General features: G+C 37.8%; 2 long non-coding RNA genes across 3 annotated transcripts in view; one reads left to right on the top strand and one right to left on the bottom strand.

Moving 5' to 3' along the window:
- Window positions 1–3,341: 3,341 nt before the first annotated feature.
- On the bottom strand, window positions 3,342–21,263 carry LOC115272781. 2 transcript variants are annotated; one of them, XR_003900458.1, is made up of 2 exons: window positions 21,212–21,263; window positions 3,342–3,744 (listed from the first exon to the last, which is right to left on the bottom strand). It is a non-coding gene; the product is annotated as an uncharacterized LOC115272781 (long non-coding RNA). The 2 variants fall into 2 exon arrangements; XR_003900459.1 differs by lacking the exon at window positions 21,212–21,263 and adding an exon at window positions 4,303–4,371.
- The window catches only part of LOC115272774, an 83,415-nt gene continuing 66,426 nt past the window's right edge, over window positions 4,515–21,503 (top strand). The window contains exons 1-2 of the long non-coding RNA XR_003900453.1: window positions 4,515–4,624; window positions 7,343–7,432. This is a non-coding gene — a long non-coding RNA (uncharacterized LOC115272774). The remainder of the gene's footprint in view (window positions 4,625–7,342; window positions 7,433–21,503) is intronic.

Here is a 21,503-nt window from a genome sequence, read left to right as displayed (position 1 = left end):
AGGAAGAGGAGCTCTTACCTATCCCCCACTTTGGTCCCAAGACACCTCTGTTTCTGCAGTTCCCCCACTGGTCCATACCTTAGGAGGAAGGACATACCAATCTGAGAAGTCTTATCCTAAGGTAGGAACAGACTGACTATGTTTTACTTGTGAGCAAGGTCACTGATGTCCAGGTGGACAATAGTGTCTCAAAGGCAAGGCAGTGGCAAAGTTGGCCTTGACTGGACACAATCAGGGCATGCACTGTCTGAAGGGAATTGAAAAACAACTGACCACTGAAAGTTGGTCTGCTTTTTATTACCACTATGCTCTTGCAATTCTAAACTCAAAGTCAGTGATAAAACCCTTCTCCTCATAGAGGCATCTGTCCCCGCTGCCACCTCATCTGCCATCCTTTATATGCCATTCCAGGTGGGTCAAAATAGATGTAGAGGTTAGGGGGCATAGGACAGAAATCTGCAATGCTTAGCATTTACTGAAGCTAAACCCGCCCTCCTGCCCCGCCAGCCCTCCCCCAGCTTGCCCACAGATGTTCTGGAGGGGCATACTCCATGGGAGATTTCTACTGATCTATAATTGAAACTGTCTGAGCTCCCTTTGGGGTGTTTGCTTCTCTAAGCAACTCCCAACCGCAAGAGCTCAGCAGCAGGATTCCCAGGAGTAGCAGAATGACCCAGACTATAAATGCAGTTATTGCCACCACAGCACTGGAGAGGGAGGAAGAGAGTGACAGGGAGAGTAAGAGAGCTATTCTAAGTTGAGAACAGGGGTGGGGAGCACAGGGGGTTGAATTGATGAGAGACAGCAAGTGGGTGAATGTGCATGTGAACGGCTACGCCAAAGGGGTTGCAGAAGGAGAGACAGAAAAGAGAAGTCGGGAAAGAGAGAGACATTGAGGGTGTGAGCCTACCCTGACTCCTGACTGGATAAACTGTGCCTTAATTTTCTATTCTTTGCCTTTCTCAGCAACCCATCCTCACCCGGGTCAGTACATATGGTTCCTAACCCTATTCCATTCTAGACAAGTGCTGACTTGCTTAGGAAAGAAAGCAGGTACTGTGTTGAAGGCTGCAGAAAAAGTATCTGTAGCCTTTTAGACCTTGGTGTTCTTTCCTGGACTTCCTCTGTCCTCTGCAGGCCATTATTCCTTACAAAATGGCCTCAGCACCATGCCCTGTGACAGTGGCTCTCCTTCTTCCTAAGCATGCCCAGAGGCATGAGGACAGCATCCTCAAGTTCTGGAGGTTGTAAGTCCAAGATTAACCAGGAAGGCGTGCGGTTTCTGTATCAGTGTTGTCAGGATTAGTTTGGTCTGTGCCTTCACTCCTTGGCTTACAGATGGCATCTTTTCCCTGTGTCCTCACATGAGGTCTTTCCTGTTACGCACACATCCCTCGTGTCTGCTTTGTGTGTTCAAATTTCCTCTTTTTCTAAGGACACCAGTCAGATTGGATTAAGGTCCTGTTCTAAAAGCTTCATTTTAACTTAATTACCTCTCTAAAGGCCCTATCTCCAAAATGCAGTCACATTCTGAGGTGCTGGGGTTAGGGCTTCGACATATGAATTTTGAAGGGACACAATTCAGCCCAGAACAGTATTATTCTCATGCTCCAGCAATTCTAAACAATTTCATTAATAACATTTTCTTCCCCCAAAAATTCTTTTTGTGATCTAAGTTCTAAGCAATTTCTCTAGTTACTATTGAATTTTTATTATTTAAACTTTAATAAAAGTATCTTTAACATTGAAATTAATTTAGAAAAACACCAGTTATACATTTGGCCCCTGGGACACATTGACTCAAGCTATACATGGTCAGTTTTAAGAATAAGTTCTTAAAAATTTAAAATCCTTTGAGCTGCTCTCTGGCACAATTTATGTCTCCACCCCCTGTGTTTACTTCCTACACCTGTGTTTAAATAATCAGCTAGAAATTAAGGGTAATTTTAAAGACCCACAAACAGAACTCAAGTTACTCCAGTTGATATTTGTGTTTAAATTTTAAAACAGTGAAACAAATGGCTATTTTATTTTTATCTCTAAAAATTTATAATTAAAATTCAATACAAGATTTTCATTGTTTATATTTTTAACTTCTGGCTATTCTTATTATCATAATTAATACTAGAAACAACTATGGCATATAAAGGATGGCAATGTTAAAATGAGTCAATGCATTATGATCTTTTGTGCCAGGAAAACAGTTGGCATTGAAGATTTAGAGGGACAAGGTAAGGGTAGCCCACACTGGGTACAGGTTAAAATGAAAGCAGCCAGTAAGTAGAGTCTAGGCAAGAAACTCAAGATTCAGTCCTCAAGTAGCACCCTTCACACACACATGCACACATACATGCACATACATTCACACAGACACACAGAGATGAATGGGATCAGAGCACTAACACTAAGACATAAATCCACTTCCCTGAGACTAGCCATAGGAATCCTAAAGAGGCTTCATTTCCCACATGGTCACAGCAATGTAGCAGATGATCTGTCACTTCAGGGAAGCTGGAGCCCAAGGACCCACAGGGAGACTCAGGGCCAGCCTCTGGGTTTCAGCAAGGACCACTAAGGGCTGTCAGCTTCCATTTGCTCCTTAATAGAGACAAATACCCCCTCGCTTTCTGCTGCCAGATGCAAAGTGCTCTTATGGGCACAGTCACTACAAACAACGGGGAAGGGTCTTTGCCTTCAGGGAACCAGTATGCTGGAATAGTCATAAAGGTCAATGGACAGTGTTTCACCTGGTGCCAAGTTCCCCCGCTCTGGCCAAGAGAAAGGTGGGCAATGTGTGTGGTCTTGACAGAGACTTTCTGTCATCCAGGGTATGATTCCAAACTCTGGAGAGCGAGTATGGCTGAATGTCTACTTGGCAGACATGTCCCTCCAGTCCAAACATGCCTCCAGATCTGGTGAGCCAGAGCTGATGTTGGGAATGGGACACTCCAGATATTAGCAAGGTGGTTGAATCAGGCAGTGGGGCTCTAGGCAACAGAGGAGCTGTGTCCTGCAGAGCCATCTTGTGAAAAAACTGGGAGGGCGTGTCTTTCCTGTATTAGTTGGTGGCTGATTTTTATGTGCAAGTGTTAGTGTGTCTGTGAGAAGGCCAGCTGTCTCTATGGTACAGGACAAAAAGAGTTGCCTTAGTTTGGGCATACTAAAAAGACAGGGAGGACACTAAAGGGAGTACCCGGGAAGCTTCTTGTAGAGTGCTTCTTGAGATGAGCCCTACGGATGAAAAGAATTTAATTTGTTCAAGAGCAGGGAGAAGTTATGAATATTTGTAGGAAGAAGTGTTCAAAAAAATAACCTGGTCACAGGAGGCAGACTGAGCCAGCTTGCAGAGAACTTCAAATATTATGGGTGTAATTAATGTGGGGGTAAGGGCCCATGGATCAAACTGGAAATGCAAAGCCAGAGCTGGCTCTGTGCTCCAGGAGCATTCCATGCTTCCTGCTGAAAGAGAAGGAGTCAGGCCATCAGTGTTGGAACTCCGTGTTCTAGGTCAGTCCTCAGGGAGGGTGACTCAGGGCCCTGCCACCTGACTGCCCTGGGAATTAGGGCAGGACAGCTCCTGCAGGTGGAGAGATGAGAGGCTCAGCAGGAGGAGGCAAGGCAGGACTGGCTGCTTCTGTAATCGCCTCAGTGGGGTGTATCCAGCTTGTTAAAATGCAGGTTGAATTAAGCTCGAGGCATTATCTCCTTTCTGTCCTCTGATCCTGGGTTAACTTTCTTCAATTACTGCAAGAGATAAGAAAAAGCTCAAATGAGAGAGAGGCAGGTGGAGGCCAGCGCCTCTTCACCCCACTAAGAAGGAAATGGAGGGGGAAGAAGAAGGGCCTTGGGGAAGTGGATTCACTCCTGAGCAAATTAAAATCAACAAATTGGCCAAACTCTGGGATGTGCTCATTATGTCTGCTTGAGACAAGAATTCCAGGTACCTGAGCATTCACCAATGACCTCCAGAGATCAGCTAGGTCACTCCTACTTACTGAAAACTTCTACCTAAAATTTATGTCTTTTTTTAAAAATAACATTTTTCTTATTATTCATTGTAGAATCCTTGGGAAATAGAAAAAAAAATTGAAACCATCCATAATACCTCACTTGGCAATAACCACTGTTAAGATTTTGGTTTTAATCTTTCCAGTATTTTCACACACACACACACACACACACACACACACACACACACACACACACACTCACTCATTCAGTGCTTCTTGTTTCACCAGAAAAATGGGATGTTACTGTTTAGAAACCTGATTTTCAGCATTAATTCATTCATAAAGTGCATACTAAAGCCTCTTTGTGCAGGCCCCCTCTGAGGCTGGAGGATGCATTGGCATCAACAGCCCTCTTGGAACTGAATAGATTACGGTAGAATGCAGCACCCTATAAGTCCCAAATGAGAGCTCACAATCTCTTGTGATGGAATGGAATGTGATGGAATATGATGGAATTCTGATGGAATGAGGTGCTGTCTCTGAGCCTAACAGAACCAGAGCAGGGCTTCTCCAGCTAGGTGATATGACACCTGAGACCTGTTTGGGATGGGACATTCAGAAGTGGGTCCCAGATAGAGGGAACAGGGACTCCAACCCTGCAGGCCTTGGTGTAGGTAAGAACTTGGTATGTGTGACATGCTGGAGGGAGGGTAGTTTGACCAGAGCAGAGAGAATTAAGAAGTTAGAGAATGAGATAAAGGCAGAAAGAGGAGAGTATCTCACCTTTCATGTAACTAAATATCTCAACCTCAGATTTAAAGCCTGTACAATACTTTATTGAATGGATGTACCACAAATTATGGAAGTCCCTCTCATTCCCCCCACCTACATGCACACACATGGATTAGAGGATGTTTTGACTGTTTTCAACTGTTTGCTCTGGTAAATAAGGGTGAGATTAAATTTTGGCAGTAAACATTTGGGCACACACATGATTCATTTTATTTTATTTTATTTTATTTTATTTTATTTTATTTTTAATAGTTTATTGTCAAATTGGTTTCCATATAACACCCAGTGCTTCTCCCCACAAGTGACCCCCACCATGACCATGATTCATTTTAAAGGTAGATATTTAGAAGCAGGACTATAGAGTAAAAAGGAAAGTATGATGTCTTTTCAATATTGTTTATGAAGGCATTGAGGAAATTAAATGACATAATTTTCATTGGTAAAATGCTTATCGTCTAACAAAGCCAGTCCAGAAAGAACAACAATAGCACTGATTAAATACCTATTGTGTCCTATACATTGTGAGATGCATTAGAATTCCTACCTTCTAGCCACAGCACTGAGATTCAGGGAACTCCCTAATGCTCAAGTTACCTATTTTGTTATAAAGTTGTGAAGATTGGAGACAATGTCTGTCTCTGCATTATTTATTTAGCTAACCTAAATTTCTCTAATCATTTTTCTCAATTATTTTTCCTTTATTCATTCCAAACTCTGCACTGTACCTTCCCATAGTGGGTACACTCACACTTCAGTACCTTCTTTTCAATGTTGGATGGCTCCTACTTTTTGTCCTAATCCCAATCTCCTGTCCTCATCTTTTTTTTCTTAATGTTTAACAATTTATTTATTTATTTTGAGAGAGGAGAGAGATAGAAAGAGAGAGAATGAGTAGGGGTGAAACTGAGAGAGGGAGACAGAGGATCTGAAGCAGGCTCTGCACTGTCAGCACAGAGCCTGATGCAGGGCTTGAACTCATGAACCATGAGATCATGACCTGAATCAAAGTCGGAATGCATACATATTTGTTCAAACTAATCAATACACATCTTATAAATTAACAAATACAATGGCTCTCACATAATGGTAATCATTTCTCCAGTGTTCCATGCTCTGTGCTAATCAGTTTACATATAAAAATACTAATCCTAGGATCAACACTGCAATATAAATGAGATCCCAATTTAAAAATAAGAGAAGTCAGACTAATAATAATAATAATAATAATAATAATAATAATAATAATAAACGGTCTTCAGTTTAGATGAGAAAAGTTAAGACAGATGAAATACATTATCTGAGGAATCACTGGTTCTCTAGGGACAGAATTTAACTGAAATCTGCCTGACTCTGAAGTCCATGCATTTTATTATCACACAACCTTGCTTGCATGCATACGGAAAGTGCCATTTACAGGTTTACCATAAAGTTGTTATAACTGAGAAAATTTTTGACATTTTCAATTAACACAACCTTATTTCACATCTTGCAAAGTCTGGAACATTTTTCCATGAATAAGTATAGCAAAATGCCTTATTGCCTTCCATGAAACCTGAGAGATAGGATTGCCTTCCATGAGACCTGAGAAACTGAATTAATGTTTTGTAAATGAATGACTACAGCCACAGCAATAGAGTCATCACTTAAGGGAGACCTGTCCACTTTTAGCCAAAATAACCTTTCCTTTTCTCATTCTTGCCCCACTCTCTCTTCCAGGGTCTTAGAATTCTGGGGTACATTTGAAAAGAATGGAGTAGTATCTTGTAGGACTGATGAATTTAACTCATGCATGAAAGTCAATAGGCAACTTGCTGCCTACTGTCCATAAGAATTCCTCATAGATTACATTGGGGAAGAAATTAAAGCAGCGCCTCCATATAGGTAATTCACAGCACTTCTTCAAAAGGGAACTGTATTAATTAGGGTTCTCTAGAGAAACAGAATTCTATAGGAGATTTTACATATATCTCTCTTCTTATCAGAAAGAGAGAGACATGTATTCTAGAAATTGGCTCATGTAATTATAGATGCTAAGAAGTCCCATAATCTCTCATCTGCAAATCAGAGAACCAGGAAAACCATCAATATAATTTAGTCCAAGCATGAAGGCCCAAGAACTAGGGGAACCAATGGTGTAAACCCAATCTAGGGCTGAAAGCCTAGAAGCAAGGGAACCACTAGTATAAATTCCACAGTCCAAAGGCTGGAGAACCAGGAGCTCCAATGTCTGAGGGCAAGAAAAGATGTATATCCCAACTTAAGAAGAGAAAGAGATAATTTTTTTTTCTTTTTTGTTCTGTTAAGGCACTTAATGGATTGGATGATGTCCACCCACATTGGTGAGGATAGATCTTCATTACTCAGTCTGCAGATTCAAACACTAATCTCTTCCAGAAGCACCCTCACAGACACACCAGAAACAATGTTTTACCAGTAATGTGGTCAACCTTTAGTGAAATCAAATTGACACATAAAATTAATTAAAATTATCACAGTAACTCCTGGCAGGTGGGCTCAGGATGTGTTTCCATGATTCTCTTTTAGATGAAGACTGGGGTTTTCTTGATGCTAACTGGGTTTATTATTAATGTTTCTCACAGATGGCCACTTGTCTCCTCTTTCCAGGCCTGTGGAGAATGACATCTAGGGATCTTTGAGGTTGGATAGGACTACATGACCAGCTCTGGCCAGTGAGTTTTAAGTATATATGGAATATATAACATCCTGGCTGGAGTATTTAATTCTTAGTTTGAGAACAGTGGTTCTCTTCCTCTGACATGCCAACTGGCCAGATTCAAGATGGTAGATGCTCAATAAAACAGGTATGAATAAGTGGCATGGACAGAATTCTCCAAATGACCCTTGATAAACACATATATACACATTTATATATGTATATATTACATGCTTGCTTCAGCAGCACATATACTATATGTATATATTGTTATTTATATTTAGTAGTTTAGTCATTGTTTGTTACTGCAGCATATCTTAGCCTGTTCTGACTGATTCATTGTTTCTTTTCTGCCTCTACCCTTGAGGTCTAGTCACCTCAATTCTAATTTCATCAACCTCTCTTCCACGCCATGTCCTTCTTGGCCTTTTTTCTTTCCATGAGCTGAGGTATCTTGTGCAACATGTGGCTGGAAGTAGAATCCATGTTCAGATAAAACATGCTTTTCTTTTCTTTTTCTTTTGATGCCCTGTGTCTTCTCAGAATTAAGGTTTTGAAGCTTTATTAGGTTCTAATAACCCTTCTCTGTGGCCTACCTAGGGAAAGCCAGGGAATAAAAACTAACATTAGAAGAAAAAAAAAAAGAAGCACACAGTTTAATATATTAAAATGCTGTTCCAACTCAGGTATATCATATTGAATCCCTATAAACCACTTTATTAATCTGTGCTTTTGTGTGGTACCATCTGATTAAATTTAAGGGCACTATAAGGAATAACCCTGTGAAATTTATTATTGTGAGTGCTGTCAGATGCTGCTAAGGACACTGTTTATTTTATCACATATGGTTCTCTGTGTGAAGATATTCATGAAAAATTCTGAAATAAGAATGGTCATAATTTTTAGCACTTTTAAAAATATTATTGACACTGTGAACTATGCAAATAATTGGATGTAGATCCATTTATCCATCTATCTGCCTATTATTAATCAATAAGATAGTCCTCAATATATATTAGGAAAACCTAATGGCTATTTCTGCTCCACAGTGCACTGGGACACTGGATTGTTCTTTGAGCCAGAGCCAGCTGTCCTTCACCTTTCCCAAGGGCTCTGTCACACTTGACTTTGAGCTTGAATGGATTAATAGAGGCTGTTACAGCTTAAGCCCAAGATTTGAGTGTTTCCTATAAAGAGTAAATGGACTGACCATGGAATTATCCTGGGAAATCCAATGTTGTTTTGATGCATCAAGTATCAAGGTACAATAAGAGTAATCAAACCTCAGCGCTTCCAGGGTCCTCTTGTTTAACTCCAATATCAACATTTCTGAGAGTGTGACTTTGTAAGAAGGTGTCAATGTGGCTAGACTTCCTCAAATTCGCTTTCATCTATGTTTTCAGTTACAGTGGGCCTCAGGGATGCTCCTGGAATATTTGGGTGCAGAAAGGAAGCAGCAGCCATCTGGCAGCTACCACACATTGTTGCTGATCAAAAGACTCCCCTTGTAAAGATAAGGCTTCAACTAAGTCTGTCATTGCTCTAAGTTCTCCTGAAGCCTCCTTCACTTCTCTGGCTCTTGGGGACAGGTATACATTCAGTTTTATAACAAAGGGCCCTGACTTTTGCAGGAGATTCATACCTACTATTCTGCTTCTCTGTCTTAGCCATGACTGGTACATTGGGATCCACATAACACAGGTTAAGGAAACCGCATGGAATGGCTGCAAAAAGAGCCTCTTCTAAGTCTTCCTTGGGCAGCTGCATTCCCCAGGATGTTCTATTTCTGCCAAATATAATGTTTCATTTTTTATTCATACCCTTGCCTGCTATTGCATAGATTTGCATATATCCATTAAATCAGAAAATAGGTATTGAGCATCTAATATTTAAATGTACCTCAGTTGCTTAGATTCTGGGAATACAAAGATGAATGATGTAGGTAGAGACAGTCTACAGATAACTGTTAAAACATGGTAGGAGGCAACAAAGAGATATGAGTTTTCAAATAGGAAATAGGAGAGAATGACTGCTGTTTCCTAGGAAAGATCTGAGATCAGAGAGGACTTCACAGGGAGACAAGCAAGGCCACATTTTACATGATCTATTCATTAGACATTACTATTCTTTGAAATGACAGAAAACTCTAGCAGTGCAAGATGATCCTGTTAAGTGAAGGAGGGTGCCTAGGAGGATCAGTGGGGTGTAAAGTGATAGAAGATGCTAATTCCCCTTTGTGCAAGCAAATTATAAGATGCCAGGAGAGAAGCCAAATAAAGATGTCCAAGAGAAGGTTGTCTATTTCAGTCCAGGTCTTCAGAGAGAGTTCCGGACTAGAGGTATAGATTTGAAAGCTTCAGCACAGGGGTGGAAGGTGGAGTCATGGACAAGGACTCAATTCAAAGACAAACAGCTTGCCTCAGCCTGTGTCTGCTCACTGCAGCAGGAACCATGGACTCCAGTTCCTTACTTGATTTAATAGAATCCATGTCTTCCTTCATCCTGGGCTTTGACTCTCCAGTTCCAGACTCTGTTGTCTTCCTGTTTTGGTTCATGCTTTTTATCATATGCTTTCCTGATATGGTGCCCTAGATGGAGTGCCCGCCTGAATACTCCATTTGGAGATCACATAGGATCCTTCATTTGGAATGTCCCTCTAGCATCCCTGGGATCTGGCATTGGTGAGTGTCCTGTTCTCTGCTCCCATCTTAAAAAAACACAAAACTTAATATTTATTTAGTTTTGAGAGAGAGAGAGAGAGACAGACAGAGACAGAGACAGAGACAGAGACAGAGACAGAGACAGAGTGTGAGCAGAAGGGAGGCAGAGAGAGAGGGAGACACAGAATCCAAAGCAGACTCCAGGCTCTGAGCTGTCAGCACAGAGCCCCATGCAGGGCTCGAACACATGAGCTGTGAAATCATGACGTGAGCTGAAGTTTGATGCCTAACCTACTGAACCGCCAGGCATGCCTCTTTGCTCGCATCCTGAATACATTCATCTATTCTACTAATACAACTTCCAAAACATACCTCTGCTTCTGTCAATACCATTGCTGCTGCCCAGGTCTAAACCACCTGTCATATTTCATTAGGACAGGTCTGAGTCCTTCTTACCATCTCCCTGATTCCAAACATGGGTCCTTATAATTCACTCCCTATGATGCAGCCAGAGTGATTCCTTTAAAAATAAATGTGATCATTCCCTCCCCCATAGTGGCCTCCATTACACTTAATACAAATCCAATTCTTCACAACTGTAGGGAAGGCCTTGCATGATCTGTCTCCTGGCCACTCGTCAGAGATTATCATGTCTCTTTCATCCTGGAGTGGCACATGCTTTGGCCACAATGACCCCTTTTCTGTTCCTGAAACATGCTAAGAACTTCCTGACCTCAGGCCTTCACATTGGTTGATGGTTTTACATACAACTTCTTCTCCTAGCTTTCTTTTTATTCCTCAACTATCAGCTTAAATATCTTTTCCTCAGATGAGTTGTTCCCTTACCACCGAATCCAGAGGAACCCCAACATATTCACCAGTTACCCACTCCCCATTGCCATGCTTATGTCTATCAAACTCATCACAATCAGTGAATACCTTGTTCATTCTCATGTTTTCTTGCTGGTCTGTTGCACTCCACACTCCACTTGGTTTATGAAGATACCTATTTATCCTTTTCTTCTATGTGTCTCCACTGCTCAGTTCAGTGTTTCACATATGAGGCTGCTCAGATTTTCTACCATTATGTCAGCTGTTTGGAGGTAGTAAGGGTGTATGTATGTGTGTAGGAGTGTAACCTTCCCAATCTCTGAGGAAGATGATTTGATTTAATTGTTTTGAGCATCTGAAGAGAGGCTGAGTCCTAGTGAATAATATGTTCTTACCATTTTGTGGTCTACTCTTTTCATTTCACTATATTTTATATTTATTCTAAACTGGATATAGTCTTAATATTATTTTTTTGCTTGGAAAGGCAACCGTGTTTCTTTATGTTGATTTACCATCCTCTCCATTTGCTTGGTAATGGGATTATTTACCAGGTTTTTCTTTTCTAGTTTCAATTGTATGTCTATGAATACCTAAATTTTTATTTACTTTATTCAGGAGGATTTCTTTGCAATATAATCACAGAAGTAGATTTTCTGGGTCAAAACTGTGAACAATTTTAAAGGTCTTATTACACAGCAACAGATTTCCCCTTAGAAAGATTGAACCAGTTTGCACAACTGTGCCCGTTTCCGCAGAGTCTTGTCAACATTGACTTTAAACATTTTTTTTTTATCACTTGTACCTTGTTTGCTAATTTAGGTATGTTGAGAGGCACCCACGGACAATTTCACAAGGGAGAAGTCACAAAGCAGAGTCACTGTGTTCTGTGGTGAAGCAGTCATTTCCACAATTCTACAGACTTGACCTTGTTAGACAGAGGCTGTATCTGTTAGAATGTTTGAAGCCACAGAGAACAGAAAAACCAATTCAGGCTGCATTATTTCATGAAGCAGATTTCTTGAGTCAGGTAACTGCTCTGTTCATCAGGGCTCTGGCTCCATATATGTCTGTCATTCTCTTGGCTTTGCTTTCCTCTTGGTGTCCACTTGATGTGGAAGGAAAGCCTGCCGAAGCCGCTCCGAGCCTCCCATCTACATATGACAATCCCCTGCTAATGAATGAACTTGGATATCCAGTGACTCTTTTTAAAGCTTGAGGAAACTTTTCAAAAATAGCTCTTCTTCCCTCTCAGATATATCCCTTGTGTCTCATTGAACTAAAGTGGATCTCTTGATTTTTTTCTAAACTAATTACTTCATGTCAGCAGTAAATGTAGGTATTATCTTAGGTCTCCTTTATGGTTCTTTCTCTTTAAACTGCTCATGACTCTGACTTTCTTTTTCAGTTTTCTCCACTCTGGTTTTAGTAGCTATGAGTGATTCAAGCTTTGTTCCCAGGTTTTTAGCCAGATAACTTTATTTTTGTATTTTGCCCTTTATTTACATTTTTGATCTCCAGGATGTTTGGTTCAAGCATGGAATTTACTTTGCTGTGGTAGTATCAGTAAAATTACTTTTGCTAGTGTTTTTAAAACAGAATTGTCAAAATTATCTTAATGATTTGTAAGAATTCACTGTTTTTGGATATAAGTCTTTTTGTTGGACGTATGTGTTGTAAACAGCTTTATCTTTTCACTTTTTAGTGTGTCTTCTAGGTTAATCTCCTAGAAAACATCTTAATTTACTCTAAGAGATAACAATATTTTTTTATTTTTCCAAGTTTTGTAATATATATAAGTTTGTTTGGAGCTTAATGACATAAGATAAATGTCAACATTTAATAAGTTTTGACATATGTTTATACCTGTGAAACCACTACCACAATAAAAAAAAATGAACATATTTATCACCCTTAAAAGTTTCCTCCAACCTCTTAGTAATCCCTCTACCTCAAGCCCACTGTCCTCCTTAGGATTTTTGTCACTGTTTATTTCTGTTGCTGACCTGCTTTCCATCATTGGTTATCAGTTGATTTGTTCACTATTTATCAGACATTATATAAATGTAGGGGTTCTTTGTCTTTTCCTTTTTTTTTTTTTTTAGTTTTGCTCCATTTCTTCAGCATAATCATTGTGAAATTTATCCATGCTATTGCTTTTTATTGCTGAGTATTCACTCTTGCATTGACATACAACAATCTTTTTATTTATTAACCTGTTAATGGACATTTAGGTGTTTCCATTTGGGGGCCATTACAGATGAACCTACTATAAACATTTGTGTAAAAAATATGCTTTAATTTCTCTTGAGTAAATACTTAAAATGGGTATTATTGGATCATGTGGTACGTATATAATTAAATAGTTTTAAAACTACCAAACTTTATCATGCTTCTCTCGGGCTTTATTTCTTTTTCTTCTTCTCTCTTTCTCCTTTTTCTCTCTCCTCTTCCTCCTCCTCCTTCTCCTCCTTCTCTTTCTCCTTCTTCTCCTTCTTCTCCTTCTCTTCAATTTTCCTAAAGTGGAAGTTGAAGTCATTGATTTAAGACCTTTGTCCTTCTATAATATAAATGTTTAGAGCTATAAACTTTCCTCTAAGCCCTACTTTGGATGTATCCCACAAATTATATGCTATATTTTCATTTTTGCTAATTTCAGAATGGGTTTTAAGTACCCTTTTAATTACCACTTTCACTCACTTACTATTTAGAAGTACATTAGTTAATTTTTGGTTATTGATTTCAAATTTAATTCCATTGTGGCTATAGAACATATTTTACATGACTAATGTCATTTAAAATTTATTGAGACTAGCTTTGTGACCCAGGATTTAGGCTATCTTGGTAAATGCTTCATATGTACTTGAAAAGCATGCACACTTTTTTGTTGCGGGGTCAAGTGTTATATATATTTCAATCAGGTCAAATTATTGCTGAGGTTACTCAAGTCTTCTCTGTCCTTCATGGAATTCCTGTCTAGTTGTCCTCTCAATTATTTAAAGAGGGCCTTGAAGTCATTGACTGTAATTGTGGATTTATAGTTGCATCAATTTTTGTTTCATGTACGTTGGAGCACCTCTATTAGGTGCATAAACACTTAGAATCACACTTTTCCTTGATGAATTGACTCTTTTATCCTGATGAAATGTATTTATTTATTACTGGTAATATTCTTTGTTCTGAACTCTGCTTTATCTAATATTAATATACCTATTCCAGCTTTCTTATATTCAGTTTGAAGCAAGGTATATTTCTTCATCTCTTTACTTTTACCTGTTTGTTTAATGATTTTTAAAGTGAATTTTTGTATCTAACATTTCTACATTGCTTTTTCAATCAATCTAATGATTGCTGCTTTGTATTTGGGAGAGATGTTTGTTTAGAGCTTTTTTTTTTAAGCTTATTTATTTATTTTGAGGAAGAGAGAGAGGAACAAGCACAGGGGAGAGGCAGAGAAAGAGAGAGAAAGAGAGTGAGAGAGAATCCCAAGCAGGTTCTGAGCTATCAGTGCAGAGCCTCACAAACCATGAGATCATGACCTGAGTGGATATCAAGGGTCTGATGCTTAACTTCCTGAGCATACACCCAGGTGTCCCAAAATTGAAAGTGTTTATTGATATATTTAGGTTTAAACTTACCATCATTTGTTTTCTACTCTTCCCATCTGTTTTCTCTGTTCTTTTTCCTTTGTCCCCTCTTTGGAGAAACTGAATATTATTTATGATTCTATTTCTCTCCTTGTTGGCCTACTAGCTCTACTTTTTTTGATGTGTTATTTGCTATTTGATTTGTTAATCTCCAGTTGCTCTAGAGTTTGAAATATACATTTTTCTTTTAATACTGCCTACCTTCAAGTGACACACCATTTCCTGGGTGGTATGAAAACCCAATAAAAATCTACCTCCATTTCTCCACTCTCTGATTTTTTTCATTTGTTGTCATTCATTTTACTTCTACCTATGTTATAACCACACACTCCTATGTTATTGTATTTGTTTAAATAATCAATTATGTGTTGAAAATATTTAAATAATAAGCATTTCTCCTATATTTTCTGTCATAATAGCCATTTTTAATTTTCTTTAGTCCTTTATGAAAATCACTATTTTCATCTGTTTTCATTTTCCTTAGGTCCCAAGGACCGACCTACCTACCTACCTACCTACTTGTGTTAGAACATCTTTGCTTAGCTCTTGTATGTATCACTTTCTCTCTGATAATTTTTACTTCCTTATTTCATTTTTTTATTTGTGAAAAATTACATTTATTTCTTCAATATCTCCTTTATTGTACAAATTCACTGTCCTTTGGGCATCACATAATTTAGTCTTTATTACTGAGATGATAGATCTTCTTATTTAATTTTATTCCCCTAATTCAATCAGCTCCTTAGTCACATCTTTTTCTTTTTGAATATCTTTAATTTGAGTTTGATATCAACAAATTAATTTATATAATTGTGTTTATAATTTTCAATTATTTACTCCTATTAACTTCTTTCATTTAAAGTAATGTTTTAGAGAGTTATTCATGCAGCTGCATGTATCATTCTTGTTTATTGTATGGATATGCTAAATTTGCTCTCACCTATCAGTTGTATAGAAATTTGAGCTATATCCAATTTGAGGTTATTTTTGATAAAGCTTCTACAAAACTTTGCATGCAAGATTTCATGTGGACATACATTTCATTTCTTTTGGAGTAGTATTCCTGGGACTACTGTTGAAAGTGTATATATATTTTTTAATTTTAAAAAATATTTATTTAATCTTGAGAGAGAGAGACAGAGCACGAGCAGGGGAGGGGCAGAGAGAGAGGGAGACACAAAATCTGAAGAAGAAGGCTCCAGGCTCTGAGCTGTCAGCAGAGAGTCCGATGTAGGGCTCAAACCCACAAACTGTGAGGTCATGACCTAAGCTGAAGTTGGCCGCTTAACCAACTGAGCCACCCAGGTGCCCCTGAAAGTATATATTTAACTTTATAAGAAGTTATCAAATTGCATTCTCACTAACAACAAATGAGTGTGCCAGTTACTCTAAATCATTAACAAAGCTGGTAGTGTGAGTCTTTTCTACTTTAGCATGTCTAGTGACTGTGTAGTTAGCAGTGACTCATTGTGGACATAATTTGAATTTCCCTAATGTTTAATTTTATTGTTAATCTTTTTCTCTTGCTTATTTGCTCTTCATATATCTTCTTTGGTAAATTTCTATTTTAATCTTTTCCCTGATTTCTTGAACTTGTTTTTTATTTTGCTTGTTTTATACTAAAATGTCCTTTACATATTCTGGATAAAGATATTCGTGTTATAAATATTTTCTCCTACTTTGTGACTTGTCTTGACTAGTAGTGACTTGAAACGCAAAGGAAAATTGGGTCACAAGATTTTCTCCTATATTTTCTTCCGGAAGGTTTATACATTTAAGTTTTACATTTAGATCCTAGCAACTTAGATTAGGCAGATTTCTTAGATAAGACACAAATCCATGAACATTAAAAGAGAGAAAAAATACATTAGACTTCTTAGAAACAATATAAGGCAGAAGATGGGAGAAATATCTTTAAAGCACTGAAAGAAACAAAACAAAACTGTCAACCTAGAATTCAATATCTTATTAAAGATATTCTGCAATGTTGAAAGTAAAATAAAAATTTTTTTCAGAGCACACAGAAGGTAAAGAATTTATGAGCAGCAGATCTACACTGTAAGAAATATTAAAGGAAGTCCTTCTGACAGAAGGAAAAATGTGAGATGGAAATTAGGTCTCCATGAAATAATGAATACCACTGAAAGAATCAAATAGGTGGATAAATACAAAAGAATTTTTTCTAGTTTTATAAAAATCTCTTTATAAGACAATTGACTATTTAAAGCAAAGAGAATGTATTATATGGTTTATAACATGTGTAGAAATAAAAGTGTGATAACAATAGCACAAAGTCCAGTAAAGGGAAAATGGAAGTGTACCGTTACAAGGTTGTTACACACTAGGTCAAGTGTTATAACATTACTTGAAGACAGACTGTGTGAAGTTAAAGATGCATACTGTAAACCCAAGAGCAACCATTAAAAACAAGAATTAACAAGTATAGCTAATATGTGAATTAAAGAAACCAAGTAACCCACAAAACTTAACATAGGTCCACACACACAAAACATAGAGCTCAATTTTTTACATGTTTAGGATTTTTCCAAATATAGAATTTCAATGAATGTTGAGAAAATTTATTAAAATATCAAAATGAAATATCTTCTCATTAGTGTGGGAACTGCTGATTGACTTCAGGAATCATGGAAATACACAAATCCAATTTCTACAAATACCACTGCATAATTGGACTGAAAACTGATGCTGTGATTAACTATGCACAGCCAATGATGACCTTCTTCATTTAGATTCACGAATATTTGTGAGCTATCTTTCTCAGATACTATAAGCATTAAACCAAAGGTCAAAATAAATTGAACTTAGAACCAGACTTTTGAATTCTGTATCACCAGTAGTAAAACAAATATTATGTATAAATGACACATAGCCAAACACATTGTTCCTTTTACAATTTTATTATTTATGGGAATATTTATTATGAATAAGTTTTATATATATTTAATATGTAAATACATTTTAAAATAAAAACATTGGGTATTTCATCTTCACCTCATTGTTTTACTTTTAATTTTATGTGATCTATAATGGATATAATGTAATATTTACTTCCACACTTTATGACTGCCATTTATCCTATTATATATTATTTAAGAATTGTTTTACATGTAATATATACATAGATGGTATAAAATATGAAACACATACTTTATAGTGTCACGTATTACTAACTATGAGAATTAGCATTATATAATATTATTTGGAGAGTAAAATAAATAAACATAGTAAGGTTTCAACGTATGGGAGGCTCAGTTCTAGAAGCTTGGCCCCTTCTGCTGTGAGAGGCAGTGTAACTGGATGGCCAAGTAAGAAATTCCAGGGAGAGACTTGCATGGATTCAGATCCTGTTTTAGCACTTTTCAGCTATGAGAAAGTGCCTTTTCAGGCCTTTACTTCAGAAAGTATGTTTAAGTCATGCATTTAGCCTTATTTTCCCCTTTCATTAAAAAGAGCATGTGTTAATACCTACCTCAGTGAGTTATTGAAAGGATTAAATAACACAGGCAAAATAATTAGCACATGTAATTAATATATGCAAATTAATCAGAATAGTGCATGACACACATTAGTACTTATAACTATGACTACTGTTACTACTATTAATGATGATTGCTAACATTTATACAGCACTTAATAAGTACTAGGCACTATTTAAAGGAATTTACATATACTAACTCACTGAATTCTCATTAAAAAATAAATAAAACCAGGTGTATATGTATTAAATAGCACTTTAGCAAAGAGAAAATTGGCATACACGACTTAAATTTCACTATTATAGTGTGCTTGTGTTAAAACAGTCTTTTTTATCTTGAGTAATTAATTTAATTTTATTTTTTTTAATCATTTATTGTCAAATTGGTTTCCATATAACACCCAGTCTTCTATTTGTAGAATAAGTGATTTTGGTCATGGTAAATAAATAAGGTTTTAAGTTGGTTAAGATAACCTTGAAAATTAGTTTTGCATTGATTGTCATAAATTAAGTGAGAATAAAATGTCCTTTTTTTGGGCCCTTAACATCATATTTGACAATCAAAGTCAGATTTTCTTCATAACAAGTGAGCAAATCAGCCCTAATCTTTCAGATCTACTTTGAAATGGTTTGTGTAATATAGGAATTATTTCGTCTTTGATTTTTAAAAAAAAATCAAGAATAAATTAGATTAAAGGCAGCTCTGTATGGGAGAGTGTGTATGTGTATATATTAACATACAACTAATTATAACATGCTGTAAGGCACATTTCTTTGAACTCAAATGATGATGGAAAAACATAACCACTCCATACGTATAAGCACCCAGCAACTGAGGATTTTCAAGGCACCTTTGAGTATACTGTATGAGTACTCATTACCATGTCTATCAGCTCTTAATAATTAGTACTTCTCTAGCCAATGATTTAATGAAGGCATAGATTCATGGGATCAATGCCAGCAGCCTTTACTTTTAGAAATAAGCAGCAGTTGCCTCATGTCCTCTTTTCCATTTTTTTAAGTTTTTTAAATTTATAATAGTTTATTGTCAAATTTGTTTCCATATAATACCCAGTGCCTCTCCCCACAAGTACTCTCCTCCAAGACCATCACCCCCTTTTTCCCCTCCCCCTTCAGTCCTCAGTTCATTTTCAGTATTCGGTAGTCTCTCATGTCCTCTTTTCAATGAGCATTGGCTAGAGAAGTACTAGCCAACTAGTACTGGATCTAGTTGTAGGAGGTGAAGATGGACAGGCCATCTGGGATTCATTCATAAAAGGTGTCGTGTGTTTTTTCTATAGAAAACAGAAAAACAATTAAGGTAATTTCCATAATCAGATGTGTCTATTTGGTCAACAAAAGAATATGCTGAAGTCTATCATGTGTCAAGCACTATGCAAGACCCTGGAGGTACAGTAGTGTAGAACATAGAAAGCCTTTCTGCCCTTGGGGTACTTATATGGGTACTGAGCAGGCACTGAGCTGCTATAGTACTGTCCCAACAATGGATATTGAGAACTGCTGAGATTTTGGGTGGTAGATTCAAGAACACTTAGCTGACAAATGTTGCTAGTGAAAGAAGGGAGGAATGGGAGATTTCTGTTTGAGGTGAATTGGATAGTGACATTACTGTGAGTATAGGAGGAGAACCAGAGGCAGAGGGGAAGATGCCAGCTCAGGCTTTGACAGGCTGTGCAGCTCTTTCCTATGGCTGAGCACACAATGGAGCAATTAAAATATTTCCCACCAACAAGGTGACGGTTCAAATGCCATCTCCTCAAGACAGCTTCTCTGACCACCTTAGACAAAGAAAATGCTCTCGCTGGTTGCTTTCTATCCCATTACCCTAACTTACTTTCCAAACAACTTTCCTTATCTAGAATTATCTTATTTATCTATTTGTTCATCTCCTGCTTTCCCCAGCTGGAATGGAAACTGAATGAGGGCAGAGAGGTGGTTTGTTCTGTTTTAGTTCACCACTTTATCCCAGGGATGGGAGCATAATAGGCTTTCAATACTGTTTTGTTCTATGTTGAGTTGATGGACATAAGAGAGGGCTTAGGTTAAATTAGAGGTCATTGGTATCTAAGCTCTATGTGATTGTAGGTGTTGGTGAGTATAAAGTCAGCCTTTTGAGATATATTTATGGTATTTTTTCCCTTCTCTCTTTCTCCAAAGGAAAAGTTGATATACAGAGAAAGAAACATAGGAGGCATCATGGATGTAAGATGGAAGGACCTTGGTGCCACATGTGCAGATCATGTGTCATACTAGGTTTTTTTTTCTGTCCCCATATCTATACTCTCAGTGTCTGCAAGACACATTGTGAAAACATGACCACTGACAGGTTGGCATTATTAGCTTATGCACCAGAAAGAGGACAGCCATACATACCACCAGTTATAAAATCACTAGAAAAAGACTTAGATTGGCCTAGCTTATATCTGATACCAACCTTTGATCCAATCCAAAGAATCATTATACATAGACTGACTGTGTATCCTGGTTTGCCTAGGATGATTCTGTTTACACTTGTTATCTTGGTGTAATTATTAACAGCACACTTCCATACTTTCAAAAATCCTCTAGCTTGGATAATAAATTATATGGTTCCTTCAGTCATAGTGAACAAAAGGCTTCCCCTGTGGTCACCAGGTGGTTGGTGCTCAACCTCTAGAAACATGGTTGGGATGGGCAGAAGTAGAAGGTAGCTGGAAACATGAGATGACAAGAGGTGGGTGAACCCTTCAGGAAGGCTGATTGCCTGCCTCTCTCACTTCAGCCATCAATGCAACCCCCAGTGTGCCTCTTCCAGACATGGGTCTGGAGTTAGCAGATCCCTAGCATACTTCATGATACATTTGTAGGTATGTTGGTTACTTAAATGCCTCACTTTTCCCATGATACCTCAAGGATGGGTTGGATGGTAAATCATGCAAGAGTACCCCCTTGAGGTCTACTGTTAAATATCTTCCCCATTTCAGGACTTCCCTGTCCTGGAGGAGTTTGCACTTGTTTCTCATGAGTGAAATGTCTGATCAGGATTTCCTATAAAGCGTTCCTCTCAGGCCTGAAGAGGGTCTTGAGATTCCTGGAAAACAACTTGAAAGTAATTTTAGGACATTATCTAGAAATATCATTTACACTTTCATCGCATCTCTTACCCCAAATGTGTGGGCCTGAAGGCAATGGAGAGTTCTGGGTGAGTTCCTGTGCTCTCCCTGGAAATCACAAAAAGATAGAACAATCAAGACAGGAAGCAGCCATAGGTACCACCCAGACAGAGGGAACCAGGAATCCTGGGACATTTGCAACCTTCCTTAGTTGTTTGAATTTTTTTTTCTTAAATACTTTTCAATCCTCATCTTTTACTTTATACTCTTTTGTTTTATATTTTCCCCTCACTAATTTCATTCTCCTTGTCCTTTTTTTCTGTCTCTTTGCTATTATACCTTT

This window comes from Suricata suricatta, chromosome 2 (genome assembly GCF_006229205.1).
Source record: "Suricata suricatta isolate VVHF042 chromosome 2, meerkat_22Aug2017_6uvM2_HiC, whole genome shotgun sequence".
Lineage (NCBI taxonomy): Eukaryota > Metazoa > Chordata > Mammalia > Carnivora > Herpestidae > Suricata > Suricata suricatta.
This window is presented reverse-complemented; position numbering and strand designations above follow the sequence as displayed.